Genomic DNA, 15,145 nt, shown 5'->3' with positions numbered 1-15,145 from the left:
ATATAGGGCCAAACTGAGTTAAAGTTAAAAGGGTTCTATTTTGGTACCTTATCACTACAAAATCCCCTATCAACAGCTACTTGTTATCACTCGTTATGTACAAATAACCAACTTCCCCAAATGACATACAAATGATTATTATTTAATACATTTTCTCCATCTATGTATGGCTCTTTAAGTGATTTCTCTTTGACAAGTGTGTCCACTTCCTCTCTGCCACACTTTGTGGCCACCATTTTTCTCTTCTTTTACAGCCTCCTGTTGTTTTATATCAGATTGATAATGTTTTCTTCCCACTGTATAGGTCATCTGCAGCATCTCATCTCCTGCAGTCCAAATCTTCCTGCAGCTCATACTGCAATGGAACCGGATGTCTCCCAGTTGGCAGCACAGATACTGAAGTTGCACAGGTCGGTTTTTCTTTGGTATTTCTTTTATTGAGGAAGTGGTCTACCTGAGCCAAAGGCTCAAGGTCTATAGGTGATAGATGATGACAGTGGCTTTGGTGTTTTCTGCCTTATAAGGTCCTAACAAGCTTATCTTGAAAATTACTACAATACATGTGTGATAGCCATTTTTTCTTTATCATGCTTTTTACACATCTCATCTCACTTAATTTAAGTGAAGTTCTTTGGTTCTCACATTTAGCTTGGGAGCAAACGGATAGCACTGTTTAACTGTTGGAGCACGAGTGTACTCCTGAATATAGCTTGTCAGCTTAGACTCAGAGGGTTGTAAAACATGAACATGACCAGAGAACAATGAGGGGAAAAAAAGACAAGACAGCGTCTTCTTTCAGAGTGTGCATTGCACTGATACAATGACAGTGGTGGAAGGTAACTATGTACATTTACCCAAGTACTTCACTTTAGTACAATTTTTTTAGGTAACTTCAACTCTGCATGCAGTTGCATGCCACTTTATAGGATAATGCTTCTCCACTTCAAACTAGCAGAACAATGTTTGTATTACTCACTCATCTGACAGCTATGGTCACAAGTACTTTACGGATTAAGACTTACATACAGACTAAACGACCCAACACTAATTAAAATTCTACTTTTCAATAAGCCTAAATCAATGACTACACAAAATAATTTAGTATATAATACTTTTACTCTAGGTACATTTTACTGATGATAATTTTGTAGTTTGCCTCAGGTAATATTTTCAATGCAGGTATTTCTTACTCTGTAGGCCTATAACATATTTTGTTATGGAAAGAGTACACCCGTCTTTCACCATTGTTCAGTGATAGGCCACCTGCTGCCAATCTCAGAACAAGCTCAGTTTACACAGAACGGGTTTTTGTAATTTCAGTAAAACTTACAAAGAAGTGGATTTTTTTAAATTATTATTTTCAAGAAATAACATAGAAAATATCATTACGAATGTAGGTAATTGTAGTTATGATAACACTGCAGTTGCTTGCTACAAACACTCACAAAGCCAAATATTTACTTAAACTATTAGATATATAACGTTTTGTCACATCAACCGTTTTATTTGTCACACACTGTAAATCCGATAAAGCCGACACCGCTGTATGACACCTGCTGGCCCCGCCTTCTGCAAAATAAATCTCTACGCTGATTGGCTATCCCAGATGTCCTTCCAAAGAAATCCCGCTATCTGAACACACCATTGGTCAATGACATGCCAATCACATCTCATCCTGCCACCTGATTGGTGTGCCACACCTCGTGCTCCACAGAAGACACAGGACGCCAGCCACTCTGTGTGATTTGCCTGCAATGATTGATGCTGCCGTTTATGCCATATCCCTGCTGAACCGCAGGCTACATCGCACGGCTGTCATGGTTATTTTAGCGGATTTCTACAGAGATATTTCCTTGTAGTTCACACACAGAAGCCTCTCCGCGCGGCAGAGGCTCGCGACCAGCTGTGCGACGCGGCGCTGCCTCCCGGTTGAACGGCGGCAGGACGATGGCACTGCGTTGGACGGTGTCTCCGTATTTGTCCTCGGTGGTCTATTAAGATTAAAATTAGCTAGAAACGTTACGTTTGACATTTACGACGGGCTGGTGTGGGAGCGACCATAAACACACCGCTGAGTATGGAAAAGGAGTCAAGGTAGGCATTTTAATGTTTATTTCAATATTTGTGGTGTTTGTTTTTGACAGGAATATCAAATGTTATTGCGTGGAGCCTATTTCCGGGCCCGAGAGCTTATTATTTTGTATGAATTCAACGTCAAAAACTACACAGGCCCACACAGCAAAACAGGGCTCCTGGTTGTTGAAGCCCCATCAGCAGCAGCTTCATCCGCCTGCTCCATTTATCTCAGTGAAAAATTCCACTGTACGGCATGCCAACGCAGACACGGCCCATTCATTAGCCCATAAACCATATTTATTGCTAAGGCATAGCATGCTCCCTGCGTCCTCATTTTTAATATCGTTACACAATCGCATTGTTGTGGGAAGCCGGGACATTTGGTGCCCGCAAAGAGGGGATGATGTGTCATTTTGGCTACAGATGTTGATCCAGCCGAGCCATGAGTCGACTGCAGAGCATGTAGGCCTGTTGTTCAGGCATCCTCAAGAAACAGCAGGCCGGCATAATGAGCTGTCATTTCCAAACAACACCATCGATAGGATTATAGTGTTATTCAGGTTTGAAACTGCAGGACTAAGGGTTGCAGAGGTCATTGCCACCTTTAATAAAAGCCTGTATTCTCACTAGTGGAATGTAACTAACTACATTTACTCAAGTACTGTACTTCAGTACCAATTTGAGGTACTTGTACTTTACCTAAGTATTTTTTTTTCATGCTACTTTATACTTCCAATATAAATTTCAGAGGAAAATATTGTATTTTTTTTATCAGTCAATCAATAAATAAATCAGACTTTATTTGTATAGCACTTTAAACGTAATTTTACTAAATTACATTTATCTGAAGTCTTAAATCAGGAGTTACAAATTAAGATTTTTACATAAAAGGCATAAGAAAAATTTTAAAATATGATATTTGTTATTAATGAAAGTATCCAACTGAGCAACTCAAATGGTCAGTGCATAAATTAATTAAACAATTGACAGAATGTTAGATAGCTTTCAGTCATATTCTGTTTCACTTATTATAATTTTTATTAATTTCTTTTACTCTTAATACTTTTACTATAGTAATATTTTTGATGCAGGACTTTTACTTCGAACAGAGTGTTTTTATAGTGTGGTATTGGTACTTTTACGTACGTAAAGGATCTGAATACATTGTCCACCACTGCTTTTTTCTTGTGTAACAACAGTAAATGAATGACATGGGGGCTGCTATATTGTGTCCACCTGTGTGTTTCTGTCCAGATGTTTATGTTCTTGATATTCACCAAAGACGCTGAGCCCTTAGGCTACCTGCCCATTCACAGGTCGCTGTAGTTGAAATTTTCATAATTACGTTATCCATCTAATTAGAGCATGAATTAAGGGTAAATCCCTTTAAATGTCTGGCTTGTAAGGCAGAAAACCAGCTCATCTCTATGCTCCGAGAAAACCACTGCATTAAAGGGTTAGTTTAGATATAATGAAGTGGGGTTTGATGACATACTTATCCATTGACAGTATATTACATACAGTAGACGTCTGTCAGCAGGCCCTTAGTTTGGAGAAAAAGGCTGAAGTCTGACACAGGAGCTAAACAATACACTGCTGTGGAGGTATCGGCAACAAAACATTTTAGCCACCTAAAAAAAGTCCCTCTTAAAAATATATATTTTCACAGTTTTACCTTAATGGCAGACAGTTATTTCCAACTGAAAAAAGTAAACTGTTATATCGCTCTTTTCAAAGCCAGACTCCACTGAGAAAAACAGTGATTTTACATTGCTGAACACAGGAGCTGCTGGTTCACTACGGCCTTGATCAGTTAGTTTGTTTGTGTTATTGTTTGATTCTGGAGTTTAAAGGTTAGTTCAGATTCACCAAAGTCACACAATAGCACAAACTACCGAACTGATGGAAGCAGCAGTTGACCAGCAGCTCCAGTGTTCAGCAAGCTGAGATTACTGTTTTTCTCAGTGGAGTCTGGTGACTTTGACGAGAGCATAAAGGGGAACTGAACTGAATTCGTTAACGTCTTCCATGTTGAAACGGGCTGTCTGACGGAAAGACAGAAAGTGAAAGTAGTGAAAATACTCTCCATATAGCATACATTAAACTGATATTGATTATTTTAGGTGGGACTTTTTGTAGGTGGCTACAATTTGTTCTGTGGCTGACCCCTGTCCACAGCGGTGCATTAGTTTCCGTGTCGGACTCCAGCCTGCTTCTACAAGCTGAGGTCATGCTGACCGACGTCTACTGTATGAACCTTGACTATGGATAAGTACCCCATAGAGCCCCACTTTAAAAACTCCTAACTACTCCTTTAAATGAATCAATGGTTTAAATTTGGACCAGGCACATATCATTTTTACCTCCCAGTTGGATTCAAAAGCTGACATAGTTTTTGGGGTATGATACCGCTGACTACACAAAATGGAAGAGCTCCCTTAGGCACTTATCTCTTTTTTTCTTTAGGAGTGGGGAAACTATTCAAGGAATTAATTATCTCACTCTGTTGATTGTAATTACGGCTTAAATGCCCCATGACTAAGAGCATGTACCACTGAGTAATGGGTCGTTCATCATATCTGTGTACGAGATGCAGTGAGATTACTCTCAGTCTTATCTGTGAAATCCACTCACCGTGCAAAAGGCGCACATTTCACCGTCAAGGAAACAGGTATCTAACTCTCACATCCTGGTGACCTTGTTTTTATGCGCCACAACCTCGAAGCTTCTTTTTTTATCTGATCCCACGATCACACACACACGCACACACACACACAAAACATTGCATACAACGTCTGTGACACGCGAACACAACCCAACTTATCCCAGCTAACCTTTTATCTGTGCATTCACTGTTACTGCTGCCACATTATTCATCTGTGTGAGAGAGTGGTAAGCTAATAGGCTCTGGACAGTGTTGTCAGGATAAACAGTCGCAGAGTTGTTTGCACACTTGCGTTTGTGTGTGTGTGTGCGCGTGGATTTGAATTTGTGCATGCATGTGTTTGTAGCCTCCAGCAAGAACAGGAGGAGGGATATCATCTCGCAGCCCTCTCCCTGCACTGCACAGTTGGTCTGCCTGCTGCTGTCCAGGTTTATTATCGTCTGCTGCTGTGTTTGGTTGTTTAACAGGGACCAACAGGAGCCACATGTGCAGGTCATTAACGAGGACTGATAGACTGACTGATAGACTAGGACAATAGACAGATTGATTTCCCTTTCGCCCAAAACAAGATTTGCCTTTTGATAAAACTGTCCAAATAAAAGTGTGGCTGCATCTTTTTCCTGAGCTTCAATCTAACATCCACTCCACTACTGCTTTAAAGGAATAATTCACCCAAAATATGATCATTTGTATGCCAAATGTCACCCAGTGTTACCTTTTTATTTGTGAAAAAAGGGTGATTTTTCTTGCATGCCCTCACCGCGATCGAAGAATCCAAAAATTGAGACGATTCTTAAAGAGCTTAAGTAAATCGGGACCGCGTTTAATCTCAAGGAAAACAATGTCAAACTTGCAAAACACACGCATTTTGGCTCACTATTGAAAACAATTGCAAATACAAGTAGCGCATTGGACCAAGCGGGTGCGTTTGAACTCTGCTCCGGCATTCCATTGAGCAAGGTTCAGACGTTTTCCCCGGTGCGCTACTCATATGTGTGTGAGTGGTTTATGCGGAACGTTTAAATAGCACGTTTTTAGCGAATTGTACTGCACAAGTTGTGTCACAGTTTGTAAACAGATGTTTTAATATGGATTGCTGTTGTTAAATGTAGACCCCATCAAGAATTTTCTCTATTTTTGGATTCTTTGTTAACCGTTGAGGCAAGCAAGAAGAACAAAGTTTACACTACAAATTCAATGCATCACTGGTTGAGTAATTGATTTACAAATCCTCATTTTATGGGTGAAGTATTCCTTTAATCCATCAAGAACACCTGAGATGAATATCAAAGAGGAGCACTGTGACTTTAACAAACAATTGTAGCTGCAGTTGTCTAGGCTATCATTATCACATCATGGAGTGCTGTCTGTTTGTGTGCAACTCTGTTTTCCAGCTTCAAGGCTGCTTGAACACAATAGTGACTGTATCTCAAAAATAAAAGATTCACTCTCGTAATGATAGTCAGCAAGCTTGATTTTGCCTCTGTTCCAGTGCCAAACAGAAGTGAAACTTTTACTGAAAGTATAAATCTAAACCTTATTGACTTACGAGGTTAATGATATTTTCTCTAGCGGTGGCTGTTTGACCAGGGTCTTTGAATGATGTAGGTACCTTAGCAGAAGTACAAAATTTGAGGAAAAAAAATCTATGGCTACAGCTAATAGCTGTTTTCTGTATCGATCAATCTGCTGGCTATTTTCTCAGTTAGCCTACACGATTTATTGTGTGGTCCATAAAATGTCCCAAAGCCTGAGTCACTGTCTTCAAATGTTTTGTTTGGTGCAACCAACAGTCCAAAATCTAAAAATACATTTCATATAATGTCACAGAGAAAAAGCTAATATTTACAATGCACAGGCTGGAACCAGAGCGTTTTTGCCACTTTCATGTAAAAACTATGAATCAGTTATTAATATTGATGGTGATTAATTTTCTTTTGACTGACTGTTAAAGTTCAAAAATACTATACGCCATGAGTTGGATGATTATGCCTTTATTTTCTTATATCAACACCAAATTTCTTGCATATGTAAGTGTGGAATCCACACAAAAGGTGCTCAAAGTAAAGTTTTACTGTTTGGAGAGTTGATCTTTAAACAAATACTGTCCCTCTGAAGCCTTCAGTATCATCTGTCCCAGCTATTGCTTGTTTTACCGGCTGCCTGCTAGTTGGCTGTTGTGGTGATGGCTTGGCCTGTGTGTACTGCAATTTATTTCCTTGCTGACACATGGAAACAGGGAGCAGCGTGATGACCTGGCTGCCGCGGTTCAAGCTCACTACGGCTGCAGTTCCTCCACAGCTCTCAGCTTTCTACCTATTGTTCATGTAGGCTGCAGATTTGTAACTGGATCTGTGCAGCCGTACAGATTTTACACTGACTGAGACGTGGTCTCATTTTCAGACAGCTGCACGTTGGATTTATACAAATACACAAATTACGTTCAGATAATGAGGCAGAAATATACATAGGGCAACGATAAATGCAGTAAAGGAACTCAGTTGAAATTATTTGAGCTTCAGTATTGTCTTTGGGGCCTTTGGGACATTACGTATATAAAATGTAGTTTAAAATGGATATACTCAAGTAGTACAAGCGCCTCAAAACTGTAATTAAGTAAATATATTGAGTTACATTCCACCACTGTTGCTATAGGTAAGATAATTGGCTATTACTAAACAATATTGCATAAGCATATGCACGTACTTACATGCTTATGGCCTTAATTGCCATATCTTTAATTCATGAAGTAGCAGGTACAAACATGCTGCTTTTCTCTACAAAAGGTCGTTGCATTTCATCAGCTAAGTCAAAAAAAATGAACATGAAGGAATGATTTACTGCAGGGTGAATCTGTGGGAGTATGATTAACAACACAGACGTGCTGCTGAGGCATTTTGAAACCTGTGTCGTCACAGCGGGCTGTCAGTGATGCGTCCTTTGCACATCAAGGAACGTGATGTGTCCTGTCAGATTTGCCTCTGCTTTAGAGTAAACCATTTGGAAGTTAACAGGTTTTTGAGGTTCTCAGATTTGATTAGTTCTTAAATTTCCTCGGGAGGCTTAAGGTCGTTCAGAAAAGCCTCAAATGAATCTCATTTTTGAGATGTTGTTTGTGGATCTGACTGTTTCCCTCTCACTGGCATTTCTAATGCAAACAGCAGATGTTTGTTATCAGAACGGATGATTAAACAGCAGCTCAGCTACTGATCAGTGTTCGTGACGACGCTGCTGGGAATGTATGAAATTAAAAAGATAATATAATGAATTCAGCAGGAAAACTAATGTCAGTCACTGCTTAAGCATCACATTAAGCAGTGGCTATGTGCCTGTGGTAGCACACGGTTTGTAGCAGTTATCCTCCATGACACACTCATGTAATCCAGTTTTGAGATTAGCGCGTGATTAGTGAATGTGGCAGTCTGTTTCATCCTGCATTTTTTAGTGATAAAATATTAAATAATCTGAGCGGTATTAGTACTAATACAGTGACCATTCAGTGGCGGAAAAGAGCAATATAGTCGCCTGCACTTGAAAGTAATTGATGGGTTGTGCGGATGGCTATTTCTAGACAATTTCCTCTCAGTGGCACTCAGGGGAACCAAATAATGTGGAGAGGGACACTAACTAAATTTGGAGCAGGAAAGCATTAGTCATATAAAGTGAACGTGGTCATGAGATTTAGGGAACCGAGTCTGGAAAACACTCGTAGTCACTGTCGCTTCAATTGTCCTTAATGTGTCTTCTCCTCATTCAGGCTTAATGTCACACTTAATTCTCATTGGCCAAATCCCAGAAAACATTTGCTGCCTGGTACAAACATAAGAGAGTTACCAATTATACCTCAATGAACTATATAGCCCTCAGTTTGTACGTGAGGGCTGTTTTGGAGAACAGGCTGTCGTTACGGTAATGGTGATGCTGGAGCACTGATGGGTTAAGAAGTAGACATTTCCAGTACACAGAAACATAAACCACTGTGCCATCAGCACACAGTCAGACTCACTGTAGAGTAAGTCAGGCAGTGGTGGACGAAGTACTCGGATCATTTACTGAAAAGTACAATGACCACAGAATAAAATTACTACAAAATAAAAGGCCTGCATTCAGCGTTTTACTTAAAGCAGAACTTTTGTACATCAGAGTATGCTTACAGGTTTATAAGAGCACTTCTGCCCATGTGAACAAGTTGTCGTATTTTGTGGCTCCAGAGTAGTGTTATAACAATGCTGTGATATCTAATTTCATCAAAATACAGTGAGAAATATTTATGTTCTATATCTATTTTGATTCCATGGGGAAAATTAACATTACAATGTCAAACATTTAATTAAAAAGATAAATATATCAAGCCTGTAACATGACAACAGGGACTTCTTTTCTTGGTTAGTCGCAGAGAGCAGCAAACTGACTGTAGTAAACATTAAAATAAGACAAAGAAAGCACAGCTGGTAGTGGTGTATCAGTACTGCGAAAAAATTAGTATGGAAACCGTTTCAATATTCAGGGTGATGAAGCCTTCAAGACCAGGAAAAGACAACACTTACATTTTGATATCCAAAACCTAAGAAGATACCTAGTTTCAGATCACAGTATCAATATAATATCATTAAGTTGCCCAGCTTGAAGCTCAAAGCAACATTAGCCGCCACTTGTATAACCTGCCCTGCAAAGTTTTTGACATGGAAGAAAACTGCATGTAAAAAAAGACGATATATCCCTTTTTTTTTTTACTTAAATCATCCATTGTCAACACAACAATGTTATAGAAGTAAAATATTAAATACTCTCTTAGATAAAAATACTGAATTATTAGCAAAATAATTCTCATTATGCAGAAGTGGCCCTTTTCAGTGTTGTATTGTTTAATCACTTTGGCATTAATATGTAAGAAACACTTTGTTGTTGTTCAAGGTCAGGATAATTTTAACTCTACTGTTACTGTACTTTTATATGTGTTGGGTCTTTTTAATTTATAGCACAGTATCATATTTTATGAACAGATCACTTGTTGTGTATGTATAATTTTAATCTGGAAAGTAACCAATAACTATAGCTGTTAAATAAATGTCAGAAAGAGTGCAACATTTATCCACCCATCCAGTTTTTGGATCTGCTTTTCAGGGTTGCAGAGCAGCTTCAGCCGATTCCAGCTGACATTGGGCAAGAGGCGGGGTACACTCCGAACAGGTCAACAGACTATCATAAGGCTAAAAGAAAAATATTTATTCAAAAATGCAGTTGATGCATAAAGTAGCCTAAAAATGGAACTACTCAAGCATTACAAGTACCTCAAAACTGTATTCCTATAAGCCCAGTAAGCTACATACTTGAGTATATCTTCTCAGTTACTTTCAGCCTGCTTTCATCATACACAAATGGATTGGTATCTACTTCACACACTATTGCACTACGTGTGGACGGTGTTTAACTTGTCAATATTTGTGCATCAGTGCATCAAGGACCTAATTCCATGCATTGGCAAATCGACTCATTTTGATTCCAGTTATGGCTTTCACAAACACTGAGGGGGAGTGAGCTTTGAGCTGCAAAAGCAAAAAAAAAAAAACATCCCCTCTTTACAATGAGATGCTTTGAGCAGCGTCATGCCCAACAGCAGTCACAAGGATAGTGGGTCTAGTAGATAAGTAGCGTGGAAATCAACAGCCACGTGTCAGTAACCAAACATGAGACGATGAGCTAGAACAACAGTGAGGTTAGCAGCCCCGGATTAACAAAGGGGTCGCCCTTAATGTCAGGGCTGGAAGGCCCCGAGGGCAAAACACACTCGCACATAGATGGAGGGGGGAGGAGAGGAGGGAGGGTAACACATCAGCGAGGTCGGGATCCCGGTGAAAACTAGCTGATTTTTCTGTTTTTCTTTATAAAATGCTGGTCAGGTTTTTCCAGGAGGGTTGTTTCAGCCTCGTGGGGAATAATATACGCCTCAGAATATCTGTGATCGCATATAATGTTATGACTTATTTTGCAGACAGGGAAATATAGATGGAGCTGTTGTTAGTGGGTGTGGTGAATTGATCAAAGGGGTCGCTTGCATTTTTTTTTTTTTGTACACTCGTTATTTTATTCGCCCCAGGCCGGCTCAACGTCACCAAGCCCATATGGAGGCCCTAAAAAGCTTCTTTACACTAATGAAAAATATTTTGTAAATCAGACACATTCTGCTCAAGGGTTTGCATGCAAACCACGTATATGAGTTTCAAAACATGGAGCGGCAAAGGGGACGTTGGTTCATTTTGGATAACTGGAGGTGGTGCGTGCGTGTGTGTGAGAGAGAGAGAGAGAGAGACAGGGGGGTCACAGGAGGAAACAATAGCACTGTTTGTGGCTGTAGACAGTCAGAGCTTGGAGAGGATGCGTTCAGGCATTGAATTTACACAATACCATAATTGTGCGTGGTGAAATCACTCAAGGACAGCCTAAACATAAACACTCAAGACTAGGCATGCATCTTTCACACATGTACACACCCATTTGTTTCAACACACACACAAACAGAAGTGGGACTTGAGACATGTTCGTGAACATGTCAAACATTAACCTTTCATGTAGCACAAACACACACACAGTAAGCATGCTTGCAAACACACACATTTGAATGGATTACAAAAAAGCCCCCCCCCCCCCCCCCGTCTCAAAGACCTCTGCAGTTTCTCCCAAGTACACAATGACATTAGAGGGAGCCTGCTGTCATATATAGAGTAACAGCCAAGTGCAGAAAATCTGGCTTGTTTTGCTTTGTCAGAGACCTTCACCATGTCCTTCCATTATTCAGTGCGTGTGTGTGTGTGTGTGTGTGTGTGTGTGTGTGTGTGTGAGAGAGAGAGAGAGAGAGAGAGGAAAAACTCCCACTTCAGTGCTGTGGTCCTACATGACTCACACCTTTTACAGTGTGGTCTGACCACAGTGACACAGCTGAATAGCTCTCTGTGGTGCTCTGAAGTATCTCCTCTTTGTCACAGCTAATAGGTCGATGATTAAGATGTTTTCATGGCACTTGTGTTTTTTTAAATGCAATTCCCATGATGTCCTTATTGACAAGTCCAGACCGCTGTTCCAACAAAATCAAAGTTCTTTGCTTTTTTGCACCAAAAGCTTAGTGGGTTTTTATGAAGTTGAAATACAATTTGAAGTTGTTTTGTTTTTGTTTAGTTTTTCTTTAAATTGTGGGAGTGCTCAAACCCTTTAGATCTGTGGGGAAAATGTAATATGGATGCATGTGCTTGGGGTGTTTTGTGTAGGCATAGCCTGTAAGTTGACTCAGGGAACATTTAGCCATAACTCTCCCGGGCCAAGTAGTACCACCTTCAACTAACTCCATTATTGACTTAGGTTAAAAAATGCTTTGTATGTGACATTCAGAGCATTAATATAGCAGCAAGCCTTTATTTGCTAGGTAACGATATAGTGGAGTATTGGCCTTCAGAGCAGAGAATGAAGTCAGACTCTGTGTATGTTGTAATGTGAGCTTCTCTGTGTTTTATTGTGGTAAACTGGTCCAATATGGCTATGTTAGTGCGTGTGTGTCTCACTGGCTTCCTCATTGCTGCCACTTTGTAGTGCATTTATACAGCGGTTACTGCTGATATTTGGACGGCATCATCATTGCAAAAGCGTAGCGCCCATCTTCAGGTTCTCCTCTGGTTAACACTCAGTATGTTTACATGCACAGTTAAGTCAAGTTACAGTCATAGCTTGATTTGGCCATTTAATTGGACTACTGTACTTCTCCCAGTATACAACCATTGAGGGAGAATCGATTTATTGACGGGCTCCATCAATAAATCACAATCACAACTGTTTATTTACAATAACTTAGGGGTAGAAAACCACTTTGTCATGCGCAAACTGCACTGAACATACTCTGCCTTAATTGATTAGTTTTAAGCCAGCTAAAACGACCAATATCAGTTTATATATATTATATTTTCACGGCTTTATTTTGCTGTACGATAGCCTTTACCGACGGGGATCTGAAGCCATTATATCAAAAATAGTAGACCCAAGAAAAACAATTGCTGGTCTACCGTTGCCTCAGTCAGCTGTTGTGTAAGGTGAGGTGGAGCAAATATACAGTTCACTTAAAATTATATTGACTTTTTTAGATAGACTAGATTTACCCCTACCTAAACCTGATTCAAACCCCGATTATACTTATCATAGGAGGGGGGTGGCTGGGGTGTGACATTTTTATTTAAAATGAATACAAAATACTACCATTTAAAGTTGTATGTTCCTCAACTAAGTCAAAATTTAAAAAAGGCCTTTCTCAGTGCTTAATTTCTTAAAATACCTGACCGGTTTTGCAGCACTTGTGACTATCGGCATCCTGTCCTACCAGGGACAATCAAAAACATGTTTGGGACAAACAGAGAGCTTCCCTGGGATGCTGTCGTGACGAAATGATGCAGTAAACTCATTGTGGACAACAAATCTGTGTTGAAATTGGCAGGAGAATGGCAAAGTAATGCTAGCAGCTGGTAACAAGGCCTAACTTCTCGTGAAGGATGCATTGAGTTAAGTTATGATGCATTCAAGCTCTCTTCGGTAAAAATGAGACAAAGCAGTTCTTTTTTTTTTTAAGTTTTCACGTGAAAGAAGCTTCTATTAAAGGTTATTTCACAAATGTGTATGTAATTGAATTTGTGCTCATTCAAAGGTAGTGTAATGAAGAGCTTAAATTATTTAAATTAGTTATTTTCATGTAGATTTTTTTTTTTCTTTGGCACAAAAGGGGAAACAATTAATAACAACAACAAAAAACAACAACAACATCGATATCGACTATCACCTGTCGGCCAAATTTTTATTTAAAACATTGGTATTGGTATTTGGTAAATTATTAACACAAATCCCTGGATTGATTGTTATTCAGTATCACTGTCGCAGCTGAGTAAAAAAATCATTCACAGAGCCTAAATCCTGCTGTGGATCTGCAGTAGAGCCTCCTTAACAGCGATCTAAACTCTTTCCAGAGAGAGCTGGCCTTGATATTTTATATTACGTATAATATCGTTTCTCTGTCTTGTGTGTGTCTTTAATTTGAAGTATCACAGACAGGTCAGGGTTGTGAACATGAGCCTACTTTCCTGGCCACTTGTTAAAGGGTCTCTGGGCATTGGGATCAAGGTGAAAACATTCACAAGTGTCTAACACCATTATATATTTTGTCAATAATAGAGCCCACCTCAGTCCCACCGCAGGAACGAGGTGAATATGTGATTGACCAGGCAGAAGCATCGCTGCCCGAGGGTCACCCATCTGTCAGATGATTTTAATCAGAGAGGAAATGGCAAACTGTCACTTCTGACTGTTGCAGTAAATTCAACCTCAGGGAGGTCATTTAGCTTTAACAAAGTGACTTAATTAAATAAGTAATAAAAAAAAATAACTTCTGTATCCAGAGAAAGCTTTTTTACCATTATGGCATTACTTTGATATGAAAAGGATGTTATTTCAGATATCTCTTTTTGGCTTAGCCCTCTTACAAATGTGATTGGTCTCATCGACTTGTTAATGGCTCTTTTGATTGGGCTGGTTTCTGTGCATGAATGTGGTCCTTGTCTCTTCTCCGTGCAGTGTTTTCCCTGTTCAGACTGTTATTATGCTCCTCTCCTCTCCCGCAGGCTATTTCTCTGCTCTCCTTGCCTGCATCTGTTTGTTTCTCTCAACCTTCATGGTTGATTACACAGCCAAAATCAATTCAATTCATCGCACTGTTTTTCAGTTGTCTAATTCACGGACAGTCCAATATGGTATTAGTCGATTGATTAAGTGTATTGTTTTTGTTGTAGTGTGCCGACTACGACTACATTACTGTGTTTGCAAATGCTGTGTATTTTGTGACTGGGCAGGGACAGAGTATGCTCTCAGCATAGAAGGGGTGGAGCATTCTCAAGGAGCCCTTCAGATAAAGCCATTTTAAAATTCAGAACTGTAAAATATCTGATATATATTCTATTCTATCCATGAACACAATTTGTCACTTATTGAGCTTAGCAAGCCTGTGTCTAAGATAACATGCAGCGATGCCTCTTTGTCAGATAAGCCTGTTCTGAAGAACAAAACAAACAGCAACGAAAAAACAGTCACTGTCAAGTGTTTCAGCACCGAGGACAGCAAGCAATGCTTTCTAATTATTGATTGATGAACAGTTCAACACCACAGTCTTTAGGCAGTGATAGGCAATAGTGTAAGAAGAACTCAGATCTTTTCCTAACGTTACTACTGGTGACAGGCTGAGACAGCGATGTCTGTCTGCTACCTGTTTCTTTCTATTTGTGGTGGTGATGAACGCTGACAGGTCAGGTGCACTGTCTCAGTACCATCTCTCTCTTACATGGGAATAATTTAAACATAGCATAGGATAGACTCTGCATCACT

General features: G+C 39.7%; 1 protein-coding gene across 3 annotated transcripts in view; it reads left to right on the top strand.

The window, feature by feature from the left end:
* The first annotated feature begins 349 nt into the window (after positions 1–349).
* The window catches only part of evi5l (ecotropic viral integration site 5 like), a 44,188-nt gene continuing 29,392 nt past the window's right edge, over positions 350–15,145 (top strand). For 2 of the 3 annotated variants that reach the window (XM_042484778.1, XM_042484776.1), the window contains exon 1: positions 1,780–2,094. The gene's annotated coding sequence lies outside the window, so the exon portion shown is untranslated. Of the gene's footprint in view, positions 411–1,779; positions 2,095–15,145 lie in introns of those variants that run through there. The other variant, XM_042484777.1, reaches the window with a different exon arrangement.

The sequence above is a fragment of the Plectropomus leopardus genome, chromosome 4 (genome assembly GCF_008729295.1).
Source record: "Plectropomus leopardus isolate mb chromosome 4, YSFRI_Pleo_2.0, whole genome shotgun sequence".
NCBI classification, from domain to species: Eukaryota; Metazoa; Chordata; class Actinopteri; order Perciformes; family Serranidae; genus Plectropomus; species Plectropomus leopardus.
Note: the sequence above shows the minus strand (reverse complement) of the source record. Positions and strands in the feature narration are given on the sequence as shown.